This window comes from Camelus ferus, chromosome 3, assembly GCF_009834535.1.
Source record: "Camelus ferus isolate YT-003-E chromosome 3, BCGSAC_Cfer_1.0, whole genome shotgun sequence".
In the NCBI taxonomy this organism is placed as follows: domain Eukaryota; kingdom Metazoa; phylum Chordata; class Mammalia; order Artiodactyla; family Camelidae; genus Camelus; species Camelus ferus.
Window position 1 is genome coordinate 82,518,890 of NC_045698.1, and position 25,944 is coordinate 82,544,833.

The 25,944-nt window shown below is 39.3% G+C and overlaps 1 protein-coding gene across 1 annotated transcript in view; it reads left to right on the top strand.

Moving 5' to 3' along the window:
* The first annotated feature begins 725 nt into the window (after positions 1–725).
* Positions 726–25,944, top strand: part of FAM170A (family with sequence similarity 170 member A) — a 56,884-nt gene continuing 31,665 nt past the window's right edge. The window contains exons 1-2 of the mRNA XM_006176024.3: positions 726–3,438; positions 24,506–24,565. The gene's annotated coding sequence lies outside the window, so the exon portion shown is untranslated. The remainder of the gene's footprint in view (positions 3,439–24,505; positions 24,566–25,944) is intronic.

The following is a 25,944-nucleotide window of genomic DNA, read 5'->3' on the forward strand; positions in this document are numbered from 1 at the left end:
ATTTAGCACAGTGATGGAGCATAGTAGAGGACCTCAGTATATTATTGTTGATTTAATGAATGAGCAGTGTGTGTAGAAGGCATAGAAAAAAGTTATGTATCTGGCAATTAGGCATTAGTGTCATGAACTCTGTATGGTATCATAAAATTTAGTATCTAATTATTTATAAGTTACTTTTTATACCACATTATTTTATTTATTTCTGTTTAATATTTAATATCCCCTCCACTCATTTCTCCCACCCCTCACTCCCCACCACTGACATTCACTAATCTGCTCTCTTTGTCTATTTTTTCCTTTTTAGATTCTACATATAAGAGAGACTATAACGATATCTGACTTTCTTTTGACTTCTTTCAATTAGCATGATGCTGGAGGCCCATCCATGTTTTTGCACATGGCAAGACTTCATTCTTTCTTATGGCTGAGTAATATACCATTTGCCTGTGTGTGTGTGTGTGTGTGTGTGTGTATCTATACATATATCTATATATATATAGATAAATACTTTTTTCTCACTTTTTTTATCCATTTATCTGTCGATGGACACTTAGGTTGTTTCCATATCTTGGCTACTGTAAATAATGCTACAGTGAACATCAGAGTGCATATATCTTTTCAAGTTAGTGTTTTCACCTTCTTCAGCTAAAGACCCAGAAATAGAATTGCTGGGCCACAGGATAGTTATATTTTTAGTTTTTTTAAGGAACCTCCATACTGTTTTCCATAGTGGCTGAACCAATATACATCTCCACCAGCAGTACACAAGGGTTCCCTTTTGTCCACATCCTCTCCATTTCTTATTTATTGTCTTTTTGGTAATAGCCAGTCTGATAGGTTCTGTCAAAAGCCCCAGCAAAGGCCTCATTTGGTCTTACTAGCTGTGATTGGCTTATAAGCAGGTCCCTGAACTTATTACTGTAGCTAGAGATGTTGGATATGTGAATTGACCTGCATCTATCAGGCCTATACATGTAGCTAAGGATAGTGTGTTGAGGAGCCCCAAGATTTCCCCCAGATTTGGTGATTTGCTAAAAGAACTTTTAGAACTCAGCGTATCACTCATGACTATGATTTGTTACATCAAGATGATACAAAGCAAAATCAGAAAGGGGAAAGGCTGCATGAGTGAAGTCCAGAGGAAATCAGGTGCAAGCATCCAAGAGTTCTTTCCCTATGGATTCAGGCAGGACATGCTCAATTGTGAAGAGACTCATAAAATGTCTGCCAGACAGAGTATCCATGTTTTTAATCAGGAGGCTGGTCACATAGGCTTCTTCTGCCACAGCACATACCAGAATTCTGGGGTTCTAGAAGGGAAGCAGGTATTTAGCATGCACCACATTGTTTGTACAATTTGGGCACAGGGAACTGCTGTTCTTAGTGAGGGAATGAAGGGAACCTTCTCAAAATCTAAGTTCCCAGATGCCAGCAAGGGCCAACCTTGCCAAAACTCAAAGGATAGCCGTATCGGGCCTACATGTTAACTCTTTTCTGCATTGATACAATCAGCCCCAAACTACAGTGCCTGAGAGCAAATCAGGTGTGATATCAGAGGAAATTTAGAGTTCTGGGGAGCCAGATCTCACAAGTCCACCCCAAAGGCTCTTTAGTTCTCCTAAATTGCTTTTTCATCTCATCATCTGTCAGCCTCCTCTGTATACTGAAAACTCAAGTGTGTCACCTGTGCCGAGCTGCTCTTCACCCTCACTCGTGGAACAGCCTCTGACTTTTCACACAGATTTTTGTGTATATTTTAAAGCAAACAATCTGATTTTTATATCCGAGAGAAATAGATTTGAATAATAATCTGTTTAATAATACTACCTTAACATTAACTTTATTTTTTAGGTTAACAAATATTGCAGGAAAACTGAATGACATTCCAATCCCATTGAGAAATTCTGAAGTTGAGAAACCTCAAAAGCTGAACGTTATGGAAAGTGATCTTCTGAAGAGCAGAAGATTTTAGATTGATGTGGACTAAGCTGTTTAAGAGGGGAGAGGAAAGACGACAACCCATTTAAAAACCCAGAAATAGGCAAAACAGAAAAATTGCAAGGGTTGGCTGAAAATGAATCTAGAATTATATTACATGTGTAAGCAGTATATCAGTTGAAGTTGCCCAGTGAGTGACATCTAGCCATCCGGGTTAACATAGCTTAAGAAATTTAAGAAGATACCTGAGGAGGTAAAATATTGAGGCACTAAAATTCAAAATTCACTCATGGAAGAGCTGCTGATAGCCTCATCCAGAATCCATCTTTTAAAAAGTTTGGTTGTATAACTTTTGAGTCTGGTGTTGATCAGAATCAGAAAATGGAGTAGAAAGCATTGTGTATTGAGGGAGCAATGGCAGGGGGAAGTTTGTGAAGGCAGCGTGGAAGACATAAAATTCAGCCAGCAAACACAGAAGGGAAAGTATCATTTCATGTGAATACTATGTGAAGGGAGACTGAAGAGCTTTATATTCCTGAGTGTCTTTTGAAGTTATGAGCATGTCAGTAAAGAACAGTGATGGGTTAAATCAACTGTCAGCAAACATTTTCTGTAAAGTGCATGATGGGAGTATTTTAGGCTTTGTAGGCACATATGGTCTGTGTAGCATTTTTTTTTTAAAGCAGCTTTGTAAATAAGGTAAAAACCTATACAAGACCAGGCTGGGGGCTGGTTATGACCTGCAGGCATAGGTGTTGAGAGGGCCAGTTTAGAAAACAAAATTTTGAACTGTCACCTTTATTTGCTTTAAACAATTGTGAAAGTCTGAATTTGTATGAATCGTGATACTGTAAAAGGCCCTCCCCCACCCCCCCACCCAGGCAGTGAGAACCGCACGGCCCATGCAGCAGCCCCATTCTTACCCAACACCCCCCGCGTTCGCTCCATCAGCCAGTGACACCAACATCTACTCAGTTTTCTGAACCAGCAACTCAGGTATCACCTTAATGTCCCCTTTCATCTACATCAACATTCACAAACCACTACCTTCTATTTAAACATTATGGTTGAAGACATTTCACTTCTGAACAGTTTTCTTGGAAAAAAATTTCAGGGGTAGAATTATTGGGTGAGAGCAGCTTTATGATAGCGCTTTACAGCCACAAGGTTGCATCTGTGCTTACTGTAGGAGGGGAGGAAAGGAGAGCAAGTGTCAGTGTGTTTATGAGAGGTAAGTTCTCATTAAAAAAAGCAACAGCCTTATCAAGTCAATGCCTGCTAACTGCAACAGTACTTTAGTTCCTAATGTTACTAAATTTTGTATCACCAAGCAAGAAAAGGCAATTGAAGCCATACACCCACGGGAGGAAATTAGGCAAGAAGTGTATATTCTCCTTCTGTGGGCAGAAGATGGACCAAGAGGAGAGTCCCCTGCATCTGATTGGGAGCAGGCACATCATCGTGATACACAGTCCTACTCACAGAATACATCATAAGAAGGTGGGTAGCTACTGTGTGTTACAACAGTTTGACTCTTGCCTTTTTCAATAGTCAGCTGAAGGTGGGGTTCAGTGGCAACCAAGCCTCAGTCCAAAGTGAGCCATCACTTTCGCCCATGTCCCAAGGGAGGACACCTGGACCCTAAGAGTATTTCACGTTAGATTTCACATTGGGAAGTTAGAGAGAGGGGCGTTTGGTACCACTACCTTCTGGCTCACTGTTCCCTGTAAAAACAGGCCTGTCTTCTTTTTCCTCTGTTCAGTTAAGAGTACTGAATTATTGGCCAGTGGAGGTGAGTTAGGACAGACTGGAACAAACTTTCTCCTCACTCTTCATGTTTCAGCTTAATGTGTGAGCTGTTCCAGAAACATGGTTTTGCTACCTGTAACCACATGGATTCCCAAACAACAGTTTTCAAGGCCACCAAGGGATAGTCAGGTCATGAGTATTTATTGAACTTCTAATGTGTACTGGGCTGGGCGTTTAAGATTTAGTTGATTTAGTGAATAAAAGAATATCTGGTCTAAGCAGCTGATTGCATTGAATGAGGGAATCCAATTTTATCCTTACTTCTTAAGGATTATTATCATTAAAAGAAATTCTTATTCTTTAGCAGATGTTCACTGGTTTCTCACGTTTTATTTAAATTGCATTTTAAAATGAGAGGATAAACATTTTCCCTGAGTTGTTTAAGAAATATGTATTTCTCCACATGTGAATTGTCAGTTTCTATTCTTTAGAGTTGACAATTGAAAAACAAACTTTGGCAGATGGCAATGAAACTCCGAGAAGTTAATGAGTTGTCTCAGGTCATGGTGGGAGAGGTATGAGTCAGACCGAGAAACAAAGTCGCCAGCTCCTAGCTTGTGTTTGTTCTCCTATGCATTCCAAACAGTATCTCTAAACATATTTTCCATCCCTGTCTTTAAGGATAATATAATTTGCCTTAAAATAAACTCCTTAATTAAGGAGAATGGGGCTCTGAGGAGTGCTGTTTCTATAAAGCTTAGCCGTACTTTTACTCTATAACTTTGGAATTATAGAAAATTCTCTAACTGAAGGTGGAATAGAAGGCTGGGTGTAACTACTTAGACCACAGAGGCCCCTTTATCTTTGACATTTTTAATTTCTAATTCTCTTTGCAGACTTGAAAATATGCTCTTCGCTTATACCTTATACCTCCTTTCTTTACGTATTAAAGTTCCGTTCTCTAAGTGTCCTTTTACAACACCTTAGGGGCCCGACTCTTTGGAACCTCCATTTCTCCTCCAATGTCTAAATCAATATTCTTTGTATTTTTTTTGATTAAAATCTTGTCATTGACAAAGTCAAATTCTTTCTTCAATTAATTAGGCTTATAACTGTAACTATTATAAAAGAGTAATACTTAGAACCCTAAGACATGGTCTGTTAACTCCGATTTCTATATAGTAGCTCATCTTTATCTTCTTTATATCTCTTAAAGTGAAATTATTACTACTGTAAGCATATTGAATTGCTGTAGATCTATGACTTTATCACTCAACCACTTTTTAAAAAAAAATTGCAGGTTTCAAATCTCCAAATTGAGTTACTCAAAATGTTTAGTTGATTTTCCTTTCATAAATTCAGTGAAAATTAGCTTAATCGCTTATTCAATACTTAGACTGTAACAACAAAAAAAGAAAAGTTTTGTATTTTTTGTACAAGCATTGAATTTTTTCAACTGTGTTCACTTTATCTCAGCTGAAAATCAGTTCAAGACACAGGAAAGCAAATGAAAACGTCAGAAGTTATGATAATCAAATAAGCCTGTTTTCATGTTCAGTTTCACTTTTATAAATCAAAGAATGAGTTTCATCATGATACTATTTTCTAAGAAGAGCATTAGAAAGTTCTCTGATATAATAATACATTGACTTCATTGATTGGTGTAGTTGAAATAAAGAGATTATCCATTGCTAAAATGGATTAACTAACATCTCAACTCAGGAACATATGCAGACAACTAGTAATAGCTCCCTAGTTTTGTGAGCCCCTTACATACTGAGGCTTAATTTTATTCCCTTTCTTACTTGAAACAGCCAGCCCAATGATAAGGAAGGGATAGTTGCCCTTGGCTGAAAACTGAAGTCCATTTGCTGCTGATAACTTGCATGAAAATCGGGCAAGTCATTCTCTAGGTTGGTTTCCTAGCTATTAAGAGGTTGAACTAGATCATCACCAGAAAGTCTTTTGGCTTCAAGATTTTAGGATTCTATAAGCATTAAAGTTCTAATCTTCCTTTGAAATCAAGTATTTCACTTTATCATATAGGAATAATGCTGTATATGGATGTTCAATACAAATCAGTGATGAAAAAAGAGAATTGGCCTAATCAAGCTGTCAGCAGTCTTGATGGAAGGATGGTGGTCAGGGCCCAAGTTTTCCAGCCCCATTGATCACTTTTCATTTAATATTATTTCAGAGAGTCCCCATCCTGCTTAGTGAGAAATGCAGTATCCTCACCAGCCTGTCCAAATATTTCTTGGGGAAGGGGAACAGTGGCTAGTAGTTTTTCTAATCACTTTTTGATATAATTTTCTGATTCCATTGAATTATCAGTCTCTCATCTCTCTTTATTCAGCTACTCCCTTCTTTTATCATTACATTGAATCTAAATGTGAAACAGCATTCATTTTTGTTCACATACGCCAACCACCCAGACAAGGTAATTATATGTACTAGACCTGTACTGAAGCATTAGAATTAAGATAAAAGGTCTACCCCACAACTTAGCCTAGTGGGCTACTTGTGGAATATACTAGACTCTCTGGTTCCTCGTAGTGCCTTGGCCACTCCCATGGTTGGAAAGTTTCCAACAGGCTGACTCCTCTCACATCTGCCCTCACCACCCCCATGTCTCCAGAAGCTCTATACTCTTATTTTATTATTCCTAACAGTTTTGCTCTTTTTCTCAACCAGGCCACTGGAGCACTTTTCACAACTAATGAGAATTTCAGTGTATATGCCTAGACAATGATTTCTCCCTAAAAGGAATTCTTCCTCTGCCTTACAAGTACTTTTTCCTTCTAGGCAAAGTAGGATGGCAGGGTAGGGAAAAGTGAGTAGGAAGACTTGGGAAGAGGATGCTGGGAGAGGAACCAGTATCCCAGAGTTGCCTACCACTGCAGCAGCTTGTGCCAGGGGTTTTCCAAGTATTATCCCAGCTAATCATCACAACCAGCCTATGAGGTAGATGATATTGCTACCCCTATTATAAAGACAAGGAAACAGGTCTGGGGATGTTAAATACCTTGCTTAACAGCATAAAGCTAAGTGGCAGATCTGGGATTTGGATGCAGGCAATCTTTGTAAATCACTGTAAAATGCTGCTGCCTTATCTATTATGCTGGTGCCCCACCTGCATTATTGCATTCTCTTCCTGTGAGTTATGTGCAATTTTCATCATACTTTCCCCCAAAGAATAAACTTTCCCAAAGTCGCAGAGTTAGGAGGTAGTGGCTCCAGGAGTCAAACCCAGCTCACATCACTAATCTCCTAAGTCTTTGTGGCATGTTGCCTTGATGTGCTTTCCACTTAAAATATTGATGTACCTGTAGTTTCACTTGGGTTTAACAAGCAGCATTTATAACGATCCCATTAAAAATTTGCCAGGTTTTATAATAAACATCACAGGGTTGATGCCTAAGCACGTTTATTTTAAAAGTTTACAGTGTGAGCAGTAGAAAGACCAGAAGAAAGAGTGCATCAAAGATTAAAGAAAACACTTTGAGATAGTAAAGATACCATTGGGCAAGAGATGCACACACTCGGGATTGTGAGGTACTGGTATTCTAATTTTGGAACTCCAAACTCATGGATTCTGATAAGACACATCTTACCATGATCTTCAACTAGTCAAAAATAAATGAACTGGCCAGTGTGAAAAAGCACAGTGTCATTTATGTTAAACTTTGCAAGGCAGATACCCAGTTTTCATTGTCTTTTGAAATGACAGTACCCACAGAAACATTTTACACATAAATATTATGGAAATGGTGATAAGGTTGTTGACTCTGTTTCTAAAAAGTAGCTTAATAGAGATAGTTCAGAGAATTTAGAATCAATAGGATGAATACTATCAGTCAATATCCATCCCACTGGATAATTGAATTCCTTTTTTAATGTACCTGGCGGGTGTTTGTACAACCTTTTCTTGGTTACCTCTAGTGATGGAAAACTCTCTTTTTCCTGCAGCAGGGAAGGACTTCCTTAGGAAAATGGGCTGTACTAAGTGTTAGGTAATTCAGTGTAATGATGAAAAACTTTTTCTGGTATAATCTGTTGATTTTTGGTTTTGCTTCATGAAGCAGGAGAGATTACATTTCTCCTGTTCTGTAGAGTTAGTTCAGATCTTTTCAAAAGAGAGGGATTGTGAATTAGTGGGATCAGATCTTTCTTGTGAGTAGGAGACACCCCGGGCTTCCCTTCCATGCAGCTCTCTGTTCCAGATTCATTCCGTCAGCCCCCAGGGACCTTCCGCAACATATTGTCTGGTTCCCTTGAGGGCTGAGGTCCTGATCTGATTCCAGCATGTGGATCATGGCTATAGGACCCCATCTGGCTCTGTTCACCTTTCCTAGGGTGAGACTTACCTCCCCATCTTGTGGTGAAGGACCTGCCCTTAGGGGGCGTATTTCTGGGGCTCAACCACTACCCACCTACTTTCTGTCACTGATGGCTTAGTTATCTCAACCCTATGTTCTATGTTTTGGATTGGATTCACTTAATACCAAACCATTTCCAAATAATACCTCCATTTTTTAAACTTCTGGGACAGTATATCTTAGACCAGTGATTTTCAAAATATGATCTTTGGACCAGTAGTATTAGCTCCCCCTGGAGTTTCTTAGACAAGTGTTTGTGCTCCACTTCATACCTACTGAATCGGAAACTTTGGGGATAGGGTCCAGCAGTCCCCCTCCAGGGGATTCTGATGCACATTGATGTTTGGGCACCCTGTCCTGGACTGTCTGGTTGCCCTCTGTGAAGCCAGATTAGGCCACTTCATCTCCCTCCTCTCTCTGAAATAGTACTAGAGGAGAATTTCTGTCTGGTGTCAGCTTTCACTGTCTCTACCATCCTGTTGCTAAAATCCACCAAAAGGATCATGATGATTTCTATATATAAATAGTCCAGGTTAAGGAAAATTACCACGGGCACATAACAAGCCACATATTTTGATGTTGCAAATGACGGATGTCCATCCTGATCTGAACGTGCCAGGTGACTTATTCTGCAATGTCAAATAACATAATTCTTTTAAAAACACGAGAAATGCCCGTGGAGGGAGTGGTGGGGCGGTGGAGGGGCTGAAGTCAGTCAGGACACTGTCCTCTCACACTTGGGATAACTTCCATGAACTTCCTTCTTTCTCTGTCTTTCTTTTTTTTTCCCTTCTATTCTAGTTTTGATTTTCTTTCTTCTTAAAAGAAGAGAGTATTACCTTATTTGTAGAGATTCTATATTTATATTTGGGCGTTAATATCCAGAGGCTTAAATGTGAAAGCTGAGGTATCTTCATGATTGCTACTTAATATCCTCAGGAATCACTAAGTGGGAGCTACACTACATCTTTATTAAGCAACTATGGTTTTCATTAAATTTAATTAAGTCTTGCAGAAGCTTTAAATTTAGGGTAATTTCAAAGTGCAGGTGGCTTCTCTTAAGTATAATTATGCTCCCTTTATAGCTGCCATGGTCTGGGAAAGCTGGACTGTCAGACTTAAAATCTTTAACAAGCTCACCAGTGCTATCGTTTCAGGAAGTCCATTTTCAAGCTGAGCTCTTCCATCCTCCCTCCCTCCCTTCCTCCTTCTTCCCCTTTTGTGGAAGGCTGAGGCTAAATGTGAACTTAAGGAAAGCTGCCCAGTTATGCTTACGACCTCACTATTGAGTTGAGGTCAGCATTTCCCAGATTAGTTTTGTCAGAAGGATTCAAAGCCCGTCTTGGTGGGCCACTGGGGCAAGTTGGGATCCTTGAGTTCACGAGATTCTGTGTCTAAAGAACCAAGTCACCAGGAGGCCTAGAGAGGATGAGGACAAAGCTCTGGGGCTGCCATAATGGCAAACACTCACTGCCAGAGTGGAAGGAGACGCACGTGCACAGAGCACCCCCACACCTTCTGTTTAATCTTTTCTCCTTTGAACTAAGTACGTCCTTTTTATATCTAGATTTAGAAGGGACTGTGTACATGTGTCATAAAGGTAGTGCATTGACCTTGAAGAAAGCCTTCTGTTCTACCCATCACTGTTCCCAAATAACACACGGAGTCACACAAGAAGAATTGCTCAAAGTCAGTTTTCTGAAGCCTCACCTGTGCAGTGCTGCAAACTGAGGGGAGTTTAGAGAGAAGGAGAAGGAAGAAGAGTTATTAAAGAATTGCTGTGTGCAAAACTGGTTCTCCAGACTCCAGGATTTTCATACAAAGAGTTCTTCCTCAGAGATCCAAGAACAATTTCATTTTTATAATCGTGCTGAAGTTTCACATCAGCATTTTCTTGCCCAGCTAAGAGCATAATGTATCAATGCAAAGGTAATGAGAGAAAGTTGTCAGGAGCTTGATGAAGTCCAAATTTTTTGATAGTCTTGCTATCAACTACACTTCTCTGGTCTGAACACAGATTACCTAGGTCAATTCAATTTCTTTGGAAGTAAACAATTTAAAAGTTGCAAGTGGATTTATGTACTACTTGTGTACATTCTACTTTATTCCACCTGTAATCCAGGGCACATTTAATGACACGTGTAATTGTTACAATGATCTGTGGTCACTGGGGATAAATATCAAGCAGTTGAATACACTGTCTTAATTAGGATTATTTTAATACAACTAAGAAGACATACAGATGGCCAACAGACACATGAAAAGGTGCTCAACATCACTAATCATCAGGGAAATGCAAATCAAAACCACAGTGAGATATCACCTCACACCCGTCAGACTGGCTATTATCAAAAAGATAACAAATAATGAATGTTGGTGAGGATGTGGAGAAAGGGGAAACCTCGTGCACATGCACTCTTGGTGGGAATGTAAACTGGTGCAGCCACTATGGAAAACAGCATGGAGGTTCCTCAAAAAATTAAAAATAGAGCTACCATATAATCCAGCATTTCCTCTTACAGGTATTTATCCAAAGAAAACAAAAACATTAATTCAAAAGATACAGACACGTCACTGTTCATTGCAGCCTTATTTAAAATAGCTAAGATATGGAAGCAACCTAAATGCCCATGAACAGATGACTGGATAAAGTGGTGTGTGTACACACACACACACACACACACACACACACACACACACACACACACACACACACACACACACACACAATGGAATACTACTCAGCCATAAAAAGAATGAAATCTTGCTATTTCTGACAACATGGATAGATCTAGAGGGTATTATGTGAAATAAGTCAGACAGAGAAAGACAAACACTGTATGATCACCCTTCTATGTGGAATCTAAAAAACAAAACGAACGAATCATAGCGAAACAGGAACAGTCATAAATCCAGAGAACAAACAGGTGGTTGCCAGAGGGGAGAAAAGGGAGATGGGGAAAAAGGTGAAGGAGATAAAGAGGTATAAGTTTCCAGTTACAAAATAAATGAGTCACAGGTATGAAATGTATAGTGTGGAGAATACTGTCAGCAGTAATGTAATATCTCTATGGTGACAGATGGTAAACTAGGCTTTTTGTGGTGATCACTTTGAAAGGTATGGAAATATCAGATCACTGTTGTGTAACATGAACTAACAGTGTTGTAAGTCACTTATACTTCAAAAACAAACAAACTCATAGAAAAAGAGTTCAAATTTGTGGTTACTAGAAGAGGATGAGGGGAGGGGAAACTGGATGAAAGTGGGAATGAGACACAAAGTTCCAGTTATAAGATAAATAAGTACTAGGGGTATAATGTGCAGCATGATAAATATAATCAACACTGCTATATGCTATATGTGAAAGTTGTTAAGGTAGTAACCCTAAGAGTTCTCATCACAAGGGAAAATATATACATTTTATTTTTGTATGAGATGGTGGATGGTCACTAAACCTATGTGGTAATCATTTCATGATGTATGTAGGTCACATCATTATGCTGTAGACCTTAAACTTATCAGTGCTACATATCAATTATATCTCAATAACATTGCATAGCCTCCTCGTACGTGTGCATGCTGTAGTGCAAAGCTACTGCATTTGATCAACTCATATGCTAGGTTCCAGTCACGGACCCTGTGTTAAACATGGCAGTCACTGCTGGTTCACCCACACCCTCCCTAGTTAGCAGTCTACTCTGTCCATACCTCTTGGTAGCCTTAATTTTAGGTTATATCTTCTCCCAGCACCCCAACTTCCTGAACACAGCAAGTTGAGGTAAAAGGCCCTACTGTGGCCTCAGACCTGTGCTGTGTTCTAGTTTTGTTCATCAGAAGCTCCTCACATAGGGTTATCACTTCACCCAATGAAGGTCTTTGATAGAGTGACCCCCGCTACCCTCTGCTCAGTTTGAAAAGATGAACAAGAAAGTCTGGGAAATGCTAGGGCCACTCCCCGGTTCTTACGACAACCAGAAGCACCCCATGTGTCCAAATGAGCCCAGGAGCCTGGCATCTGGGTAGGGCCAAGAGGTGGGAAAGGAGAGAAAATGCTCTCTCAGTTCAGGCTGAGGCTGCACGGGAGTTGGGATATTCCTGCTGGGGAAGGAAGGGATCCAGTCCCCAAGACTGTGTCTAAGCAGTGTCACTGTCCTCTGTTCATGCCTCCTACCCACCACGTCCCTCCTTTTCCAGAAAGTGGTTCTCAGGTGCTCCCTACAAATTTACACTCCATCTACTTGCTGATGGTTAAAATACCAGTAAGGGGAGAAAACATTTCAATCTCTAATCAGTGGTAAAATATATAAAAGTAAACACCTGGTTGAGCCGACCCATTGGCATTCATTTACCCTGAGGTTGTGATCAATCAACAAGTGTGAAGTGTGATATTAGCACTTTTCCTAATGAGAAGGGAAGAAGGTGGTGGGGAGGGGCCTGGAAAGCAGACAAGGCTGCTCCTAACTCGTTCTGATCTGTGTGTGGACCAGCGAAGGGATTCTTCTCTTCTGTGGCCTCTCGTGTCCAAGACGGGGAAGGCCCTGAGGTGTGCTTTTGCAGCAAGAACCCTGTCTGTTACATTTGGCCAATGGAAATGAATTTAATTACTCTACAGTCTGAGGCTATCCTTTCCCCAACTGAGACAGGGGAAGAGGTCTTAGAGCTTCATAGAAGTCAAGTGTAAATTAGGGGGCCAAGTCAGACAGTGGTAAGCATGGCTGACATATGTTTTCCATCCAGTTAGCTGCTATGGTGGGCCCCTCATTTTGGATGTGGTAACAACTGAATTTCCCTCTCTGATTCTGTTCTAAAGAGACTGGGGCTGCACAAGGGAAACAGGCAATCAATAATACCTAATACAGGGTGTTTTTATCTTGTATTAACAAGATGTTTTTAAATCCTAGTGCTTTACCACAAATTAATTGTAGTTGTTAAAATGCTTTGGCATTGTCTTAAATCATTGTGTTGAGATTTAACATTGAGAAAATAATTCAAAAAGGGTTTTTGTTTTTAATACAGATTACCCGTGACTGCTCCCTGAAGTGTCGCATATATGGTATTAGACATAGGTAATCAGTACGTAATTTTGTTCCATGACCAAAATAATGGTGCTTGTGCAAACCTGCTTTGGGCCAGAGACTCTAACAGAGCCTAAGCTATATTTCAAATGTATATGTAAATAGCTTGGACTGAGGAGTAATAAATTACAATGACTGTGAGGGGGGATGTGAGTCCAGCCACATTATCGCCTCTCCTGCCCTTATGCTGTCTCTGCTGCAGTCATCAGCTCACTGAGGATATGTTTTTACCTCTTACAATTGCTCACAAGCTATTAAATTATTTGCGATACTAATAACAGATACTTTCCCTCCCTCTGAGTTTGGAGATGTTTTAAAATGTACAGGGACTGACTGAATTGCTAATAAATGTTGAACTCTTAGAAGTGCTTTAGAGAAATCATGACCTGGTGAGCAGTTTGCATCTGGCTTCAGAAAATGGGCTAAGTGTTTTCTTCATTGGGCTTTTATCTGAGTCAGCAGATAAATAACAATAATGCTGTGATATTGAGACAAGGGCAACGATGATCTAGTAGTGAAGCAGAGTCTGGAAAATTTAGAAAATCTAGGTAGGGGAACAGGGTTCAGAATCTAAGAGGCCAGAGAATCAGTAGGAGTGACTTTAGTAAGTGATCATGCAATCCAGGATCTCTTACGAGTTGGTGCATGCTGTAAACGAATTATTGAAGATTTTAGCTGTTTTGTTGACCTTTTTAATCTTTGAAGTTGGTATGTGTTGAGAAAAGGTAGTATCTTTCCAGAATGGGAGTTAACGCACAGTGATTGATGCAGTGGTTTTCAAATCATGGTCACTGAACCAACATCATCAGCATCGCCCACATGCTTGCTAGAAATGCAGATGCTTGGGTCCAGGTCAGACCTGCTGCATCAGCATTTTATTGTAACAAGTTTTGAGGTGATTTCAATGCATGCTCAAATAGGAGGGGTACCTGTCTACACACCTTCAGTGGATCCCAGCAATAGGTCTTCTGGGAAGAACTTTTCCAGAAGAACTTTTGGTGACATGGCGAAGATTAGAGCTTGGTTTGTAAGCTCTCAGGGAGTGAATGAGTGGACAGGAGGCTGAGTTTTGGTGGCTAAAGATGGCCACAGATTGAATAACAAAATTTCTTTTTCTAAAAATCTGGGACATAGCTTGCCTCTTCAATATAAAATATTCCTGAACCTAAGAAGTAAAGTACTGACTTTAAAAGGAAAAGGAAAAAAGAGTGATTCTGGGAAACACCAAGACACATGCCTGACTAATGGTTATTAGTTGACACTATGAAAATCACTGTGCCCCAAAGAAAACCTATTTGATGATACTCAATGAAATTTTATCCAAATGAAAGCATATAAAAAGTAAGTATGGATGGATAATTACCATGAAATTGTTGAATTTCAGTAAAGGCAATTTTCATTTGCAGAAATTGCATTTTAAACTCTGTAACAGCTCAGAGGCACCATCAGCAGGGTAAGAGTCATGGGATTTTTAGTTATTTTTAGCCTTGGTCAGTTGTGTAACAAGTCTGATGAGAATCAAATAGTGTAAAGATTCAATGTGAAGGCCCTCTTGCAAATCATAATGCATGTAAAGTTGTTCTTCACACTAAGGTTAATTCATTTGGTAATGTAAAGAATTCCAATTGGAGTATGGAATTTTATGAATATTTTCCTTCATCAGTGTAACCAGAATTTAAGAGGCTACTGTGTGGATGGAAGAGTCATACTGTTGTCCCCTTTTCTCCAAGCTACATTAGGAAGAGTCAGCAGCCATGCTCATAGGAAGGGTGAGTAAGCTTTCTGTCTGCTCCACAGAATTACACCAAAATGAGAAGGATACAAAATTAAGAGCAAACAAACTACCTCAAGCCAAACTCGAGGCTTTTGAAAATGAGAACCTTTATATGCATAAGGGAGAAACCATACACAAAACTAAAAATACCATCTTAGGGATTTTGAGAAATGGGGCTCTTAATTTTTTGCAGTTACCCCTTCCCTTGTAGAGATAGTATATGCAGAGCTACTTATTCCTTACTGAGCATCCTTTTGGGTTGAATAGCTTCCCTATCAGATTATCCCGAAATGGTGAAGACTGAAATCGATTTTTAGAAGGCTGGGTGTAATATCAGACACTGACTTAAAAAGGATTCTTCAGTTCCTTATATGTCCACTACATGACTTATTCTTCCCATTATATATTTTAGAAATAAATTGTGAATCTCATTTCCATGTGTCATTTCTGTAAACAATAGTCTTGAATCTTTTTGATAAAATGTGTGCTTTCTGCTACTCGATGTCTAGAAAAAATGGAGTAATAGATCTTCCTTAATCCTCTAGTGAGGATTCCTTTATGTTAAGATTCTTTTTAACAAATGAAGCTTCAGGGTAAAAGTCCATTCAGCAACCCGTATGGGAAATAAACGATAAGCAACAAACCATATTCAGAAATGCAATCAGAAAACAAGGCTAGCTTGTAACTTAGGGCTGGTTATTAACCTTGTGGGACATAAACTCATCTTAGAAGTCTGGCAATAGATAAATAAATACATACATACATTATATTTATATAGCTAACATACACATCTAACCAGGCAAAAGTACCTCTGCCTCAAAGCAGGCCAAAGTCAGTATGGGAAGAAAACCTTCATTATATTTAAACAGTGAGAATATGTGGCATTAAGACTTTGGAAGGCAGAGCCTGGGAATAAACAGTAAAATGAGGGGAGGACGATCTAATATTTCAACTCTCAGCCAAGTGTTTCTATATGTTACATCGTGTAATCCTCAGTAATCCTCAAGACAAGCTTCAACAATAATACCTCCACTTTACAGATGAAGTACGGAGGGGATCAGGAATATCCTCAAGATCATGGACTCAGAATAGGGATTTATTGCAGAAATCTTAGTAAAGATCTTCAGTATTGGGATCCAACCCCAAATCCAGGCAATGCCAGAGCTTTCAAGGGGTAAACAGTTGCTATACACAATGCAAGCTGACCTGTGCCCCTCCTCTTGTACTGCCTCTCCACACTCCCAGGGCTGGTGGATTACAGTCTCAGGAGATTGCCTCCTCTCAGCGCTGCTTCTCCCAGATAAAATCTTGGCCAAAGAAATTGTTCAGAGGTGGTGGATAAAAGCCCAGTATCCGGAATATATAAGTAACTCTTATAACTCAACAATAAGGAGACAATAACCCAGTTAAAAAATGGGCCAAGATTTTGAATAGACATTTCCCCCAATGAAGATGTACACAAATGCCAATAATTATGTGAAAAGATGCTCCACATCAACAGGCATTAGGGAAATTCAAATCAAAATAATGAGATACCTCTTCACACCCACTAGAATGTGGAGAAATTGAAACCCTTCATCTTGCTGAAGACACTGTAAAATGGTACAGCCACTGTGGAAATGTTGGGCAGTTCCTCAAAAAGTTAAACATAGATTTACCACATGACCTAACCAGCTGACTCTTAGTGATATATTCAGAAGAACTGAAAAAATGTCCACACAAGGACTTACACATAATGTTTCATAGCAGTATGATTTATTATGACCCCAAAGGAGAAACTCAAATGTCCATCAGCTAAAGAATGGATGAACAAGATACGAAATATCCATGCAATGGAATAACATTCCATCCATTCCATAAAATAAGAAGAGGCACTGATATCTACTACAATGTGGATGAGCCTTGAAAACATCATGCTAGGTGAAAGAAGATAGCCATAAAAGGCTACATATTGCATGATTCCATTTCTTATCGATCCAGGTAGGAAATTCATAGAGACAGAATGCAGATCACTGGGGGAATGAGAAATGATGACTAATGGGTATTAGCTGCTCCTTTTGGGGTAATGAAAATGTTCTGAAGTTAGTAATAGAAGTTGCACATTCTTGTGAATATACTGAAGACCAATGAATTGCACACTTTAAAAGGGTCAGTTTGGTATATGAATACAAAACCATTTATAGCTCAATAAGAAAACACAAATTAACAATCGAAGGTTGTTTCTTTGACTAGATAAATGAGATCGACAAACGAATGAAAATGTTTAGGAAAGAAAGTAGATAAAATTAAATATACAGAAAGACAATGGTCAAATAAATACAGGTATAATAGGAATATTAAAAAGAAAAAAGATTACAGAAACAATAATATGAACTTGATATGTATCAGGAGTGATGTTGTATCCTCCCCATGCACTCAAAAGGCTGTGGGCTTATGTTTTCATCTTTTCTGGGAGGGTCACTGTGAGGGTGTGAGAATGGGGCTAGGGGGCAAGAACAAATAGTCTTTAGCCCAAATCTGCAGTATTTGGAAATTCCTAGAATTTCTGACAGTGATCTGAAACTTTTGGCCAGCTGTGGGTCCCAGAATGATTACAATGTATACTGAGCCCAATGGACAATTACCACTAGATGGCATCACAATCCAGGATGAATTTGAACTATGCAACTTTGCAACTCTTGGCCCCAGGTTGTAGAAGCTTCTCCTGGACTTTTCATTAGCTTCGCAGTTAAACATCTCTTCGCTCACGTGACCGATTTTTTGAAGTTTGTATTCTACTTATCCAATTATGGCTTTCACTCTACTATAAATAACAATACGTGCATGAACTTAAAATGTAAATGAAGTGGAATCATTCCTTGGAAAATAAAAAATGTCACAACTAGTACAAATAGAGAAAACTTAAGTAGAACCATAAATATTAAATAAATTCAAATGGCATTCAGCAACTTCTCCTTCCTGGAACCCTGAGCTCAGATTGTTTTACAGGTAAATTCTAAGAAACTTTTAAGAAAGAGTTGATTTCTAACTCATACTGGATATTCCATACAACAGAGGAGAATAAATCTGCCTGACTCATTTTTTGGGTCTAGAGTAATAAGAGTCACAGTATATATGTGAGTGCAGCCCTCTGCTGGGATGGTTGGCTCCCTCAGTACCTGGAGGACTTTGGAGCCAGGCTGATGCCCACTTTGTCCAAAGATGTGCCACGAAGGTGCCAGGTTCCAAACTTTCCCTCCTTCCTTACCTCCCTAGGAGATGAGAGAAAGCTCCATGTACTCAGGATTGGAGACCTTGGGTGGTGGTGGGGATTGAGTGTCACACCAGGACTTCCTGATTAGAAGAAACTGAGGCACAGAGAAGGGGAGTGCAACACCTCCTCCTAGGACAGCTGGGTCAGAAAGTCCTTCCTTGGACTGAGTTGAAATCTCCTTCTCTGGGGCATTCCCTGACAACATGATTTGCCTGAGCCACTCAACTGGGAAGGTGAACAACCACCAGCTGGGAAGAAACAGGGACTTCGGGTCTGTGGTGCTCAGGTTACAGACTGAGTTCTCAGAAGGTACTGGTTATCGGGGACTTGAAGCAAATGGAGGAAAGACCAAAAAGTGAAGAGTTTTGATTGGAGGGGCCAGTGGCTGTTGCTGGATAACACAGGATATGAACATGTTAAGAAAATGTCATATCAACAAGAGGCTTCTCTGTTATACTGATATCTTTTGTCTATCAGTCTATATATAGAAATTTCTGCAAGACAGACTGTATCTTGGAATTAACTTATCCATGCATATGTACATGCTCTGTGGAGAAAAAATTTAAATGTAAATAAAGGGCATAGAAGATGAGCTAAGTGGAAGAACATTTCACGCTCTTGGATAAAATGACTAATATAACGAAGATGCAGTTTTTCCTAAATTACCTATAATTTGAATTCAATCCTAATAAAAGTTCCAGTTGGATTTTTTGATGAACTTGATAGCCTTTACTTGAAAATTTATACAGAATAACAGAAGTCCACAAATAGTCAATCTCTTGTTAAAAATTGTGGTAAACACATGAGATTTATGCTCATAACAAATGTACGGTACAGTATTGCTAACTATAAGCTCATGTTGTAAAGCAGGTCTCCAGAACTGTTTCATAGTAAGCCAGTCTTGCAAAAGAAAAGTAAATGGGGTAACATTCCCTGGCAGATATTAAGACATACTACAAAGACATAGTAATGAAAATAGTATGATATTGGTGCAAGGACAAATAGGTCAGTGAATCAGAATAGAGAGCTCAACAAGAAACTTGTATATATGTTGGAAATTAATTTAAAGGTAGTATCACAAGTCAGTGAGAAACAGGATTGTGTAGTAGATGCTACTGGATAAACAGGCTCATTACATGGAAAAAAATAAGATTGATCTTGTCCTAACACCATATACTAAGCCAGATTTCAGATGAATTAAAGATGTAAATGTGAATGTTTAAACTAAACAGTTAAATTAGAAGAAAATGTAGGAGAATTTCTTTGTGACCTTAAGGTGAGGAAGGATTTATTAAATAGAAACTCAAAAATGAAATCATTCAGAAAAAAAAAAGTTGATTTTGATTACATCTGGGCAATGTTATTACAAAAATGTGAATGTTAACAGACTATGAATAAAGTGCTAATGCTAACAAGGGACTGATATCTGAAAACTATTGCAAATTCACAGGAAAAAGGTGCAAACATTAGTGGAAGATGGCAAAGTACAGGAAAAGAAAATTTTAAAAATACATACAAAATTTTAAAGAACATCACAAATAAGAGAATATACATTGTTGTCTACGAAGAGAGAGAGACATGCCAGTGGGCCATGGGGAGTTGAAGATATACATGTAAATAAACAAAGAAGTTAATGAATAAATAAAAGAGAAGTCTGTATGTACCAATGAATGGAGTCCCACGAACAGAGGAGTGTAATTACCTTAGTCTCCAAAGGAGACTCAAAAAGAAAAGGAAAGGAAAAAAAGTTGAAGCTATCTGTTTTTTAAAGCTTCAAATCCACCCCTTCTTCCTAGTTTTATCCCTTGACACCATGTAAACATCTTCCCGTTAGATAATCAGGTAACTTGGGAGGCTGTCTTGATGATTATCTGAAGTGATGGATGTGGGGCATCTGGCACAGAGCAGACTCAAACGGTAGTTTCTTCTTCCTCATTTTATTATATTTTATTTTGTTTATTTATAATTGAAGTACCATCAGTCACAATGTGTCAATTTCTGGTGTACAGCAAAAGTCATGCATATACATACATATATTTGTTCCAGATTTTTTCCATTAAAGGTTATTACAAGATATTGAATATAGTTCCCTGTGCTATACAGTAGAAACTTATTTTAAAATCTGTTTTTGTATATAGTGGCTAACGTTTGTAAATCTCAAACTCTCAAATTTATCCCTTCCCACCACCTTTCTCTGGTAACCATAAGATTGTTTACTATGTACCATATGAGATCACTCATATGTGGAATCTAAAAAGAAAGAAAGAAAGGAAAAGACAAATGAACATAAATATAACATAGAAACAGACTCATAGACATAGAATACAAACTTGTGGTTGCCGGAGGGGAGGGTGGTGGGAAGGGACAGACTGGGAGTTCGAAATTTGTAGATACTGACAGGCATATGTAGAATAGATAAACAAGACTATACTATATAGCACAGGGAAGCATATACAGGATCTTGTGGTAGCTCACAGTGAGAAAGAATCTGACAATGAATATATGTGTGTTTATGTATAAGTGAAAAACTGCTCTACACTGGAAATTGACACAACACTGTAAACTGACTATAACTCAATCAAAAAAAAAAAAGATTGTTTACTATGTCTGTGAATCTGTTTCTGTTTTGTAGATGAGTTCATAGTGTCCTTTTTTTCCTTTCCTTTTTTTTTAGATTCCACATATGAGTTATATCATATGGTATTTTTCTTTCCCTTTCTGGCTTACTTCACTTAGAATGATGATCTCTAGGTCCATCCATGTTGCTGTAAATGGCATTATTTTATTTTTTTTTTATGGTTGAGTCCTCATTTTAATACTGTCTTTTTCATTTCCTTTCCCCCAACAGTTCTTTATTTGAAACATTTGAAAATCTTCCACTGTTGGGTTCATTCTCCTCTGTTTTTCTCTATCGCTGTTGAAGTGTGTGGTCATCTTCCTTCTCTCCTATAGGTATGTCTCTCAAGATCTCGCGTCTATGAATGCAGCCAAAGAAGGGGCATGAGCGGTTTCCGCAGCCACAGCACCCTGATGACTCACGTGGGGTTACCGCCCCCAACCCTCCCTCCCCTTCCTAGAAATCTATCACAAAACTCCTGCCGCTAAAGCCCTTTCTCTCTCATCCTCTCCTTGTGCCGTAGTTTCTTAGCCTCAAGTAAAAGATACGACTCAGATGCCTGTTGAATTTTGTTTTATTAAATTTACCCTCAGCCAGTCAATTGTGCTAGCAGAAAAGTTCCTCCAGGTGTTTCATTCCTGAATTCGATATCTGCATTGTGTAGATTTCCATGGTGCTGTGGGCAGAACTAGGACAAATTGGTGTGCAGTACAGAAACACAGGCTTAGCCTCAGCATTGGGGAAACTTACACAAATCAGAATGGTCCCCACTTGGAATCTGTGTCCATGGAAGGTAGTGAGTTCCTTGTCACTGGGGGGTGTTCCAAGTGTGGCTGTTTGATCGAGGTGGGGATGGCAAAGTCCACCAGCTACTCTCCTGTCACATTAGAATCATCTGGGGAGTTCTTTGAAGCTCCCCGAGCTTGCGTCTTTCCCACAGTCTCATTTAATTAGTTTCACATGGGACCAGCTGAAAGCTTTAAGGCGTAAAGCTCCCCAGGTGATTCCAATATGCTTCCAGGCCTGAGAGAGTCTATTGTAGAAAAACATTAAAGTTAGTAAAGTTGGGTCTGACAACTTAAAACTCTTCCTTTCATCTCTGAAATGATATTATCTTAACTTCTTCTTTGGTATCAAGATGGTGCATAGGTGCTTTTTGTGGCTGACTTCCTCTTCCCCATGTTTTCTTCCAACGAGGCTTTCCCTCTGTCTACCTGGAGCATCTTGGTGGAGGGGAGATGGCTGCAGCTCTGGGTGCTCTGACCCTTGGGTGCCGGCGTATTTTGCTCCTTTGGGATGGATTGCCTTAAGGTGCTCTCTTACCCTCATACTGGAAATCACAGCACTTTCTCCAGAGCGACAATTTTCTGTAGAATTGGCTCTTTTAAGTAGCAGCACAAGATTGAAGAAAACACATTTAACTGTGGAAAGACCATTGACCGAAATCATGTCAATTTTCTTTTTTGGTCCCATGTGTTGAAGTGGTTGAGAAAAACCCAAGATTCCTGTTAACTTAGACCATTAGAAAAGACATAAACAAATGATTATGGGGGCCTCCATCTAGGGGTGCTTGTGAATTATCTGCATCCTGCAGGGAAAGGGAGGAGGATGGGAGGAGAAAGGGAATAAGGGCAGAGAGAGAGGAGAGAAATCAGTTGCGGGACCCCAGCCTGTAATAAAAGTTACTACCTGCAGCCCTTCATCACAGTCTACTTCCTGTTTTCCTGCAAAGTGAACTTGCCATGAAATTTGAGATGTCCCTTCCCGTCTGTCCTTTTCAGACTAGGAGTCTGCTCTCTGTGTCTTTCTAGTTTCCCTGAGGGCAAATGGGTAGGCTGTGACAGAGTGCCATTTTATAGAGTTGATTCTTAATGTCTCTTGCCTCCTTTCAAGATAAAGAACAGGGCTTGACACGACAGTTGGTGTCCTTGAAGACTCGTGAGAGGGTCAAGTTCTTTAAAGTATAATCAGCTGCTTCTAGGTGACTACAGTTCTTGCTCTGAAACTTTAACCTTCCAAGTATTAAATGTTAAATGTAAACAGGAAAAACCCTTATATGGCCTTAAATAAACACCCTCTTTAAAAGAATTTTCTTCTCAGATAAATTTTCCCACCTTGTTTCATGGATTTCTTTCCTTAACCTGACAGTTGGCTATATTGACTCCTTCCTAAATTCTTGAGATGGGGTTCATGGGAGTATCTTTTTTAAGCCATGAAGAAAATTCTGTTTATGTATTACCTCACTGATGAGTGAGTGCTCCTTGTTTTTGCTGGGTCGACTTTATTCAGCTAAGGCTAACCCAGAGGCTCTCCACTCAGCCATCACATTGCTCTCCCAGAGCAGCAGTCATTGCATTACTCTGGGATGGAGCTCTGGGTGTGGAGGGGAATCTGAGGATGGGAACAGGGCCTTTTTAGTCTTGGCATTATACCCTTTCCTTGAGCTATTAGAGAAAAACATGACTTCATGTTTATGCAGATCATTTTTTTGTTTTTTATGGAGGTACGGGGGGATTGAATCCAGGACTTGATGCATGTTAGGCATGCACTCTACCACTGAGCTATTTCCCTCCTCCCTGGGGATCATTTGTAATTCATATGCTTTTGGGGCGGGGCGCATAAAAATGATGCTCATGGAAAACACAAGTGTAGGCTTCAACTGTGTCCTTTTCAGACAGAGTTGGCTGACATACAGTGCCCAGTAGGCTTCTAGAGAACAAAACTCAATGAGGGTTGTTCCAGGGCAGGAGGAGTTTCACTATTGGCTTAGCTCTAATTGACACCCAAAGATTTCACTTTAGGAGTCTGGTCCCTAAAAGGGCTAAGTGCTTATGGCTGCAGGAAGTTCTCATCCATTCTGAGCTCCTTTATGAATCATTTACATGCCTGTAAGAACTAGGCTTAAAGAACTTTGTAGCCAAGAATCAGTGCCCCGCAGCCTGTAGGACAATGTTGGTAGGACCATGTGACAGGTAAACTACCTCCCTTGAAACTTCTGGGAGCCTTCTCTCACTGGAGGGTTCTCTAACCCTAGAGAAATGTCTTGGTCCAGCATCCAGGAAGAGGTCCTCAGAGCAGTGCAGCTACCTAACCTCTGTGTCCTGGCTGCCTGCAACTATTGGTTAACTTAAAAAAATGACCAAACAAGAGTACAAACACAAATTAGCTCATATTGAATTGGTTGCAGTTGCCAGGGGTCATGTTAGCAGGTGTGGTGGAAACGATTTTTATCAATTGTGTAATTTTGAAGTATTTGAATTCAGCTGAAATGACACAGACCCACGTGAGTCAAGAGATCATGAGTATGAGTAATACCTTGTTATATATTTGCCTTATTTCTTTTTTTTTAACATTTTTATTGATTTATAATCATTTTACAATGTTGTGTCAAATTCCAGTGTATAGCACAATTTTTCAATTATACATGAACATATATATATATTCATTGTCACATTTTTTTCTCTGCGAGCTACCATAAGATCTTGTATATATTTCCCTGTGCTATACAGTATAATCTTGTTTATATATTCTACAATTTTGAAATCCCAGTCTATCTCTTCCCACCCTCTGCCCCCTTGGCAACCACAAGTTTATATTCTATGTCTGTGAGTCTATTTCTGTTTTGTATTTATGCTTTGTTTGTTTGTTTGTTTTTAGGTTCTACATATGAGCTATCTCATATGGTATTTTTCTTTCTCTTTCTGGCTTACTTCACTTAGAATGACATTCTCCAGGAGCATCCATGTTGCTGCAAATGGTGTTGTGTTGTCGGTTTTATGGTGAGTAGTATTCCATTGTATAAATATACCACCTATTCTTTATCCAGTCATCTGTTGATGGACATTTAGGCTGTTTCCATGTCTTGGCTATTGTAAATAGTGCTGCTATGAACATTGGGGTGCAGGTGTCATCCTGAAGTAGGGTTCCTTCTGGATATATGCCCAGGAGCGGGATTCCTGGGTCATATGGTAAGTCTATTCCTAGTCTTTTGAGGAATCTCCATACTGTTTTCCACACTGGCTGCACCAAACTGCATTCCCACCAGCAGTGAAGGAGGGTTCCCTTTTCTCTACAGCCTCTCCAGCATTTGTCATTTGTGGATTTTTGAATGATGGCCATTCTGACTGGTGTGAGGTGATACCTCATTGTAGTTTTGATTTGCATTTCTCTGATAATTAGTGATATTGAGCATTTTTTTCATGTGTCTATTGATCATTTGTATGTCTTCCTTGGAGAATTGCTTGTTCAGGTCTTCTGCCCATTTTTGGATTGGGTTGTTTAATTTTTTCTTACTGAGTTGTATGAGCTGCTTATATATTCTGGAGATCAAGCCTTTGTCGGTTTCATTTGCAAACATTTTTTCCCATTACATACGTTGTCTTTTTGTTTTACTTATGGATTTGCCTTATTTCTGAGTAAAGTTCTATGTTTATATGATAATCATGGATCTTCTCTAGTTATCATTATCCCATCATTTCCAGTAGTCCTCCCAATTACGTTTTGTTTTTAATTTAATTTTTTTTTTTGGTGCAGGTATTTTATTTTATTTATTTATTTGTTTTTATTAAAGTTTAGTCAGTTACAATGTGTCAATTTCTGGTGTACAGCCTAATGTCCCAGTCATGTGTGTGTGTGTATATATATATACACACACACAAATATTTGTTTTCATATTCTTCATTAAAGGTTACTACAAGATATTGAACATACCTTAAAAAAAAGAAAAAAGAGGACACTGTGAACTCATCTACAAAACAAAAACAGACTAGCAGGCATAGTAAACAATATTTTGGTTACTTTGGAAAGGAGGTGGGAAGGGATAAATTTGGGAGTTTGAGATTTGCAAATGTTAACCAATTACATTTTGATTTTCATGAGACCTGTTTCTGAAAAAATGTGGATGCCTTTAGTCTAGACTCTGGTGGTCTTTGCTCAGCCTGAGTTCCTTCTCTTGCCCTTCCGCTACTGTGTTCTCTGTCATGGAGGGGCTGACCCATGAAGGCTGTGGGTTACCAAACTCCTGTGTTTACTGGCTTCTCACTGAGTTTAGCCAGTAACTAAGGAGGCCCTGCTAAGAGCCTGGAACGAAGTTGAGGGAAGGGAAAAGTGGAAGCCAAGTTCTTTTGCCTTCTCCCTCTGCCTTGGGCTGATTGTCTGG